Genomic DNA, 10,185 nt, shown 5'->3' on the forward strand with positions numbered 1-10,185 from the left:
AAAAATATTCACTATATACAAAAAATTGTTGTTTATGTCAGTCCGGCATTAATTCCTCTGTAATTTGGTACCTAATTTTATAGAAATATTGTAAATTGGCGAAGAAATTAGAAATTTCCCGATCCCATGTATTGGATAGGAGGAATCAGTCGCCTTTCTGACTTCAGCCCAGCCTTAATGACGCCGAGTGTACTTGTGATAAGTACACTCGTGTTCATTAATGCCTTCCCATTACCATGGGAGAAATTACCGACCGAGACGGTTTTTTTTATATGAATTATTCCATCTATTATTTTTCAAATATTCTATGACTAATTCTCCTCCGGCCCTGCCCCCTCTTAAAAATAAATTTTCCTACTCCAAAACATCTTATTTCCCCTAATTTTAATTATTTCCCCTCATTTTTGACAGCTAACAAACATTTTTGTTTATAAATAATAAACAGTGTACAGTGTCAATTTTATAAATGTAAACATAACTCGTGTTGACATGTATTCGAGAGGCGAGTTATCATAGGATATCTAAAGATTTTTGTAAGTAATTATCAAATTTGAATTTAATTTAATATTACAGGTTATAATGTAATTAAAATATAATTGATATCAATTATATTTTATTATGATTTATCTCACTTTAGAGCCGGCTTTCAAGTACTCTTTGGAATTAAGCGATAGTAGTCAAAAAATTGATCAATTATGTGGTACATTCCAATGATAATAAGAAAAAAGAAGCAAAAAGTTATAGTACAAAAAAAATGATTAAAGGTGAATACAAAAAGGAGATAATTGTGTTATTATCGAAGATGTTATTATCAGTGGAGTAGTATTTTAGAAAAGACTTAACTCCAGAAGGTTTGAACGTTACTAAAGCATTAGTAATTATAGACGAGAACAAAGTGGCAAAAAAAATATAGAAATGCTGGTATTAAAGTAAGAAGTTTGTATACTCTTACCAAGTTAATGAAGTATCTTTTGAAGCTGTTAAAATTACTTTAGAAACGATTAAATTTTACGCCCTCGCTACCTGTGGTAACAACAAGATTTAAAAATCGATCATTCATGTTTATGATGTTTGATTCACATAAATGATTATGCATATTCGATCCATGTCAAACGATATAAATAGAACTTAAGACACAATGATAACTCTCCCACAGTTTGATATGAAAATGCTTAAACTATTTAATGACACTTGTATCCAAAGACAAAAAATCAATAGTATTTTCTCCACAAAAACTATATCGATCAACATTGAAACGCGATTATTACCAACGGTAGGTAATCAAATTTCCTTGGTAGGTAAAGTAAATTTCTTCAAGTAACTGATAAAAAATAACAGGCCTAAACTACTCTATTTTCGAACAATTGTTCTAATCTTATATCATTTATTTACCGAAAATAAATGAAAATTATCTATAATTCTGTTAATTGTGTACACCGGCCCTATTTTCATATATACTAAAAAAACATTTTTTTGGGGTTAACTCCATGAGCTTCGATCTGTTATGTGTCCTAGACACTGAGTTTCCGATTTACACAGACCAGAATAAATGAATTCAATAATATAATTGAATATAATCATATTAAAACTAAACAAATTAAACTACACTTTTATAAATTAATTACAAAACTCATAAAGAACTCTTTCTGTGTATATATCGAAAACAAATTTATTGAAATAGAAATAAACATACATGTAAGAGGAATAAAAAGTAATTTCAATTAACAGTTTAATGTTCACTTATCAAAAACATGAATACATTCGATAATTATCTTTATATCAAAACTGTATTAAAAAGCATTTAACTTATATGAATATAAAAATATTTTTTGCCGATATCTTATATTTTTTTTTTCATCCACAATTTTTTTTAAAAAAAAAAACACCATTATAGCATGTAAACATAAAAAAATAATCTATTATCAATTACTGCATGTAAAATTGTAATAATGAATCATTTCGAAATTAGATTCTTTTATATAAACTCTGAGGGGGTTTTTTTTTTTTTTTTTTTGGTTGATATCTATCATTTTAAAATTCAATAATTTTGACAATTCATTATTTATTATATTATGTCTCAAAATTATAAACCTATCTTGATCAATAATAGTCTATCTTAACAAAATCTGGATTACAACTAACAAATTCGGACTATGTTGAAAATTATACCGTTGTAACCTTACAATTTTATCGTCAAACCTTCTCAAGTACCATTAATACACAAAAATAAGTAAATTAAAAAAAACTTGAATAATGTTAGTTCATTACTTTTATAATACTTTTGTTGCTTCAGCAACAACAGAAAAAATGAAAAATTAGAAGCAAGAACGACTTTTCAACAATCGTTCTTAGAGCGATTTTATGCCTAAGAAAACTGTGCTTGTTCGTATCTTCTTTACCTGTTATATTTAACCACCCATTAAAGATAATCTAAAAAACTTATTTTAAGTTACGATTTTACCTTATACCTCAAATTAAAAACCACATAGTATTACTACTTTATTATTATTCACTCTGAAAAGGCCGCTGCTGCATAATCTATTAGATGCAGATTGAATAATTATTCAATTCGCCTCATTCAACCGGATTCAGCTCGACAAATAGGGATCTCAGTGGATAGTCAGTCTCTAGTGCTTGTTTCTCTTAACTCGTCAGTACACCTTTCACAACAATACGCAATGTCTACATGGTAGACATTCAGTTGTTACTCATTCCCAACACACCCTATGCCATCTTCCATCGTCGTAAGAATTACCTCTGAAATCTTTATATAACTTGGATAATTTTACATTGATGAAATTGTATATTATAAAAAATTGTGGTCCCATCTCACTTACCCTTCAAATAGTCGGTTTCGCCCATCTAATATGTTATTCAAGACTTTGGCGTCGAGGTATCCGTGACGTGCGTTCTGCTAAAATGCTATCGGGTAACTTCGATGTGCCTAATTATTATTACTAATTACCTAAACATGTCAACAGTAATATTCGTGTCCTCTATTCATCAACATTTCCTCCATTTTCACGATTATTCAAATTAATAATTTAAGGCACGAATTTTAATTTTCTAACATTTTAAATTGATTGAGTAGAACAAAAATTTTTTATTGCTCATTTTTTAATATATTTACCTCCTTAATTGTGTCCTCAGTGACTTCTAACTCTACGTATCTCTTTGCTTCAGTGTATTGTTGAAATGCGTTGAAATATTAAGGGAAGCGCCTGCTAGAAATTGTGGCATATTTCATCTCTTTTAATTCATATGTCTCCCCATATTACTTTTATTCTCTCATTTTGTAAAACATACGCGGACGTGGATGGCTCACTTGGTCGTCCTGCCCGTCGTGTCGATTACTCCAATTGTGCTGCATTTTCCGCTTACACATTTTTCAATATCTGCAATAAAACAATAATTACTATAAAATTGTTTAGTCTTAATGAGATAACAGTATTCATAAATTGATTAGATCTATATATTACCGTCAATTTCATTATAATGGATGACAACCACATCTGTAGTTCATATTCGCTTATATGATTCCGCGAAGTTATTTAGTCGATCAATTTCATTGTAAACGCTGATGATGAACACGTTCTGGGCGCATCCGTTGGATCCCATTGCCGTCTATAATAAAAATTATGAATGGATGCAGTAATGGCTTCTCAGATCCGGCGTGATAAACAAGCCAATATTACAGCTTCTCAATATTTTCAGCTGGCAGTAGATGTAGTGATAACAATAAACAATTTTTTTATTCTATCTTACTAATCCTCCATGCGTCTAAAGAACTTGAGTAGCTTTATTTGGCTAATTTCTCGGATGGACAGCCGATTGTACTAAATATATGGATAGGTTACTCTGGAAGTCATAGTGTGGAGATTTATATTGTGATGTACAAACCGGACAGTAATGGAAGCAGAGTAGTCAAAAAGACTTGATGTAATACAGCTGGATAACGTAAACATTCTACAGCCAGAGCGAGAGGCCGCTCAAAGTGACATGAGTATGAAGGATTGATTTGTGGTGCGATACAGTAGATAAACTAGGGCAAAGCACAAATATAAGCTGAATTGTTTTCCTCTCCATAAGGGACAGAAAATTGGAATTATTACAAAAAAAAAGTATTTTTTTTACAGTAATATTACAATTCTTCTATCTAATTATATAATAGCTGCTTAAAAAAATTATATAAAATTTTCAAATACATATCTGACAGTTGATCATTGGAATATAATTTTTACTTTTGTTAAATTTTATGCATTAAGAACCAATTAAACAATGACTCTATTTTAGTGCTCTTCGAGTATTAGCAGCTGGGAATTTGTTTTGATTTTAACTTACACCATCAACTGCAAAAGACGCAACTTCTTCTGTATCAGAACTTAACTCTATTAATTACAGTGCTCATCTAGGGCCTCTAACTGGAATATTATTCAAGAACCTCCTAGTTAGGAAGATAATGCCTGGATGAATTTGTCAAAGTCATTCCCGCAGATATGCCTCAAAAAATTAAGACCGAAAAATGATATCTTGGTCAAGAATTGTCAAGACTTTACAAAAGCTATTCTTTAATTTTCAACGAGACAAAATAGAAACACTACAGATAACAACTAAAATTTATTTTTATTAAAACATACTTCCTGGCTTCACAATTAATATTGACAAGTTATAATTGATAAACTCAAAAGAATAAAGATTATTATTCAAATAAGCTTCGGGTTCTCTAAAAAAACCATGAACCAGAGTTTTCCGTTATTTTGATTGTAATTATGACAAGCCATTCGAGGTTTCATTTAATGAAGCTTGAACTTTCTTGAAAAAATGATCCTAAAAACACTTCTTCAATATTATCAAATTTATTACCAGCGATTTGCGTCACGTTTCTGCAAGACGTGGTCAATTTGATTTTTTAAAACTTAGTTGGTTGTTCAAGATATGCCAATAAAGTTTATCAAGATGAGTGTCAACAATATAACGAAATGGAGATCACGACGAAAAACCAGTGTCATTATCTCTGTACTTCTAGAAGGGACCGGCGTTTTGAGATAACTTTATTGCTTAATATACACCAACGGAATTTTGTAGTCAATATTAAAGGTGATAATCCCAGAAAATAGAAAAGACTTTATGTTCGAGTCTTCTATTCCAACATCTCTTCAACCTGGTTAATCCACCTGTATCATTAAACTTTATTTTTTACCCTTTTGCTGAAGAGATTATATTGCATATCATTTTAAAAATTGTTGGTTGAATGTACGGCCGACGAGTAGAGTTTGATAAACTTGTACTCTTTGTCGCCAAGAATTGAGACTCAAAAAGTGTCTGTTTTAAAAAAGCGGCATTTCAGATTGTTTTCACTGGTCTAAGTACTCAATCAACTACTCAAAACCATATGAATTTGTTGAACAACAAGAAGAGCATCGATCATTCGTTGTTAATAGTTGGAAACAATAGTTGATACTTTTAATCAGAGCCATGCTCAGAAACTATATTAATGATCCACGAGTGCCTTGATAGCTTGACAGCTAATGATGCAGGTTGGTGCAAAATTAGCGAGGAATACTTTTTACCAAACTACAGAATAAGAAAATGACGCTAAATTGCAATTCTTCGTTTAAAGTGAAATGCATGTTGAGAATACTATTTTCACTTATTGTGTCTCAATAATGCCCAAGATAGAGAATAACTGCAAGGAAACCTTGGGCTTCTGTGGGACTATTTTACAAAGTAGCGTCCAATTGAATACTGTGTTATGTTAAAACTCGATTCACACTATATTTCAAGTTGGCATAGACAGTTAGACTATGAGGGGGCATGAGTCGAAAAAAGGGACTCACAGGAAGGCGAGATGCTTTCAGTCTGAAATGCTGTATAAAATGCAATCTTGGCAGCTTGTAATATCTTAGCAATGACGATAGAGAATGTTGGTTCTATTGGCGTGTTTGTCTTCTCCAATTCGCATCCGCGATTCCATGATCTCCAAGTTTATGAATCGCAACAATAGGATGCCTAGAAATTGAACTGGTATCCTAAAGCTACAGCATATTTACATAATTTGAGAATGACTGAAAGATAATTCACATTTAAAAATATTTGCTATCAAAATGATTAAAAATTAATGGTTATTCCTTAATAGGTTATGTTTAATTTTATAGTGTGTCGAAGTTGTTGTAGTTGTTGTACAATTAGACAATGTTTGGTTCTTGATAACGGACACCACTATAAAGCTTACACAACGGTAGCACTTGAGTTTCTTGGTTGGCAGGTCTAAAGAAATTAAACAACAAATAATGTTTAAAAAATATTAAGCTTAAAAATACCTTTTAAAAAATTAAATTAAGAATACTAACACTACACTAACTTCCTGTAAATTATTCTTAAAGATTTGTGGACGCTGTTCGATTTACTGTATCTATAGTATTCTTCAAACATGTAAATTTTTTCCCACATTGGATTGGAGGATGGTTATGAAATTTTAAAATTTGAAATGGTCCCGTTGACACATTTTGCCCTGAAACCCGGCAAATTTCTCAGGAGTTTTTGTTGGCATTCAAATACCTAATATGCAAAAAAATGAAATTTAGATAATTATTATACATAATTCTTTGACCAATCAATATTCAAAATACATAAGAACTCAAATACTATATAAAATATAACGAAGGTATTGTCATGACAATACACACAATTGCACCTTTGCGTATCATTTCGACATAAGGTATTTAATCTATATAAGAAACTAAAAATATCTACTCAGACTATTCATACAAAAAATACTGCTTTGGTTCTGAATAATATACATTTTGAATTTTATATCTACATGTAATCTTCCAAAAATATAGTGAAACGTCCAGAAATATTGAGAAAGAAGTACAAAGTGAGCGATCATAAATAGACGATAAATAATAAATTACTTCACATAATGTTTTGAGAACATTGTGCCTACCATAAGCTTCGTACTGTGGCACAAAAACTTCATTTCTGACTGTTGTCGTCTGTAATGCTTCAATATCAAACTAAAAGCTTATTATGTTCTGTTCTGTTCTGCCTATTACCGGTCGCGATCCGTGAGCTGTAGCGCTTACCGAGCACGGAAATTGTAAGGCGAGGATGATTTTGCACGTTACACATGCAAGTTAATGATTTTCTGTTGAGAAAACTGGAAGACATAACGGTCAAATTACCAAAAAATATTTTGAATAACATATATGTGTGCACACAATAGCACGAACTGGTAAAAAATTGTCTATCAATTGTTTCTCGACGTCCTTACGTGTTGACGACACGTGGTTAATCGGATTTTACGGGTAGTAGGGATATCCGAAGATCACCGCGGCAGTGCTGACAAACTAATGAAAACTCTTATCTTGTGTTTTTCCAAACGTGCCTTATTCGGTATTTAGTGGAGGCTTCGTGGCATTGCCTCAGACATGGTTAGTACGGGACCGGGTTCAGCAACTGATGTTTCCATACAAAACAGTACATTTAAGAAGTTATGTGTATTTATATATATTCATCTTCAGAGTTTATTGTTACAGAATCTCGTTTATAAATCGAGTAATTTTTTCGATATGAAACGTGGCATCACATGCATACATTCTATACATCCTAGACGGTGACGCTTCGGCTTTTGTTCTAGATTTCATAGTATTCATAGTGCCCGTTATCATATTTTGCGTCCGTACTACATCAGTTTGTGGCTTTTGCGTACACTTCGAATAAACAAAATGACTGGGACGGATGAATAAATTTTTCCTTTTGACTAAATAAGTAGAGCGACGATAATGAGCTATATAGTGGATAATCAAAATTGTACAGTAGAAACTGTAAAGTTATATAGTAATTCAAATACAATGTTCCTGACGACATGTATCTAAAATCATCATCGAGTATACATTGCACAATTCTTCGTTGCAATTGTTCTCTGGGTTTAGAAGTGAGTGGCATTGCGAATATTCTCTGGGAAAACTGTTTGAGACAAGCCCACGTTTTCAAGAGCCATGTTAGTGCTCAACGTTCACATTCATAGTGCAGCAACAACCAGTAAACGGTTACACCTGACTGCAAAAGGGTTTTGTTCGTAACATTCGTAAGTCGACCGGACGTGAAAATGCCATCAACAAAAGAAACAATGCAGTGGTAGAAGACAAGAGTAGTTGACGAGTCTTCATATTTAGAGCCATGAACGAGAAAGCAAATCTACAAAATGTAAGTGTTTGTCTTTAACACACGCTAAGGATGTTATTAGGTAATGAAAATGGCCTTCACAATTTGGGAGTAAAAAAGTACAGTCCATATATTTCTCATATTTTTCTATACGTGACGAGAAATTACAACTTTTCTCTTCTCGCAAATGCTATTCTTGACCTAATTTTAGATTAGAATTGAAAATGCGTGCATGAAAGGTGTAAAACAAATTTTTATTTTTGTCACTTAACCTTTTCAGCTATCTACGATGCAGTACATTATCACTAGATTGGCCAAGGACGGAGGAAAAATAGTTGGTGGTGTTTTTTCATCCAAACATTCCAATCTCACGCACCAGTCGCGATTTACAAATGTATACGTAATATTAGGGACAAAAGTGAGAGACAAGCTTGTGAGACGCATTTCGTATAGTCCGCGCGAAATCTCTAACTCATTATCACCGATGTAGGTTGTTCATGACATATTAAATTACTTCTTTTTAAAGATTAGTTGACTTAATGATCCATTTCTTTTTGTCTCCTCCTATTTACTATTATTTATTATTTATTATAGATAGCATCCCGATGCAGCATAATTGTCACATGGAAATTAGTTCATAGAACAATGGTACGACTGGCCAGTTAATAGGAGTTTCCCAACGCCATCACTAGTTCACTATTAATGGACATTTTGAGTCACCCTATGTATCAACATTAATGATTCATGAAACCAGTGAAGAGTGTAAAATTATAAGACCAAACGGTGTTATGTTTGCTGTTGTAGATTCAAATTTTTGGAGTAGTTATACTTGACACACAGCTACCAAGCCAGAATCGTCTCAAATAATAGTCCATTTTTGCTTTTTTCTTCAATTCATCGATTAACTGTCCCATTAGGTATGGACTTTTTGAAAATTTGGACAATTGATTGGTTCCACATCAAATCATGTAAGTGTTTATTCATATTATATTGTTTACTATAAATGATGTACGATAATAAAGTGGGAAGGGCAAGAAGATAGATGAAGAGAAATACGAAGCTAAAAAGATCACATTTAGAATAGTAATCGTTTTGTATTTATGTTTTTAATAACGAACCAAAGTTAGTCAAACGAGTTATAAAGAGATAGATAAGCAGTAAAGAAAGTATTTTTTGCAGTCTGTTTTTCAGTGGCTGGAGTTTATCAGCAATACCATGAAAATACCTATAGTACAATAATTGGAAAAATGAGCGAGGGAATAGGTGCAAAAATTTCAATCCTCCAAAAATAATTTTTAATTTCCAACAACAGAATCTTTCAAATATTTACGAGGCCGCTGTCACGGACTGAGGGACAATTGTACGAGGCCAGCCTTTATCTCACTGCCACGTACGTAAAAATCATATTAGTATTACTGAATATCCTGACGCAATGCAATGGAATATGTCATCATTGTTACTTTTGCATTATTTTTAGACAGATAAGTCTTCAGCAAGCAGTACGATGAATATTGAATTCAACATGCTAATTAGTAATTATCAAAAAAAATTGCTTTAAGTTACTACCACCTGAAAGCATTTATGAAGCATTTCTTCATTAAGGAGTTGCGATACCTGGGCCAAACATGGAACAACGCAAACCAGATTTTCCAGTTATTATTGATCTTATTGGATCCTTCATATTGGTACTGCAAATTACAGTTTTTATAGTGATGAAAGAAAGAAGCCCTATTTAACAGTGAAGATGCTCAATGGGAAATGATGAGGAGCATTATACAAACGGGATAGAAACCATTTGGGGATCTGTTAAGGTAAAACATCTCAAGAAAAATATGTGAATTAGCTCTGATCTTTATAATCTTCTATTCATTGATCATGAAAATTTGTCAAAAACAGTTTTTATCGGTTGACTCACCATTCACTTACATTAACTCAAAATAGCCTAAATTGAAGATAGAAGATCAATAAATAAAAATTCCTCAGTTCGATACGTCATCCATCGTACCCAGTATTCTTCGT

The 10,185-nt window shown here is 32.2% G+C and overlaps 1 long non-coding RNA gene across 1 annotated transcript; it reads left to right on the top strand.

Annotated features, from left to right (window-relative positions):
- Positions 1–325: 325 nt before the first annotated feature.
- LOC118071383 (uncharacterized) lies at positions 326–717 on the top strand. Its single transcript, XR_004690878.1, has 2 exons — positions 326–533; positions 638–717. It is a non-coding gene; the product is annotated as an uncharacterized lncRNA (long non-coding RNA).
- Positions 718–10,185: the final 9,468 nt, after the last annotated feature.

The sequence above is a fragment of the Chelonus insularis genome, unplaced genomic scaffold (assembly GCF_013357705.1).
Source record: "Chelonus insularis isolate UGA/USDA-ARS -01 unplaced genomic scaffold, ASM1335770v1 contig_79_pilon, whole genome shotgun sequence".
NCBI classification, from domain to species: domain Eukaryota; kingdom Metazoa; phylum Arthropoda; class Insecta; order Hymenoptera; family Braconidae; genus Chelonus; species Chelonus insularis.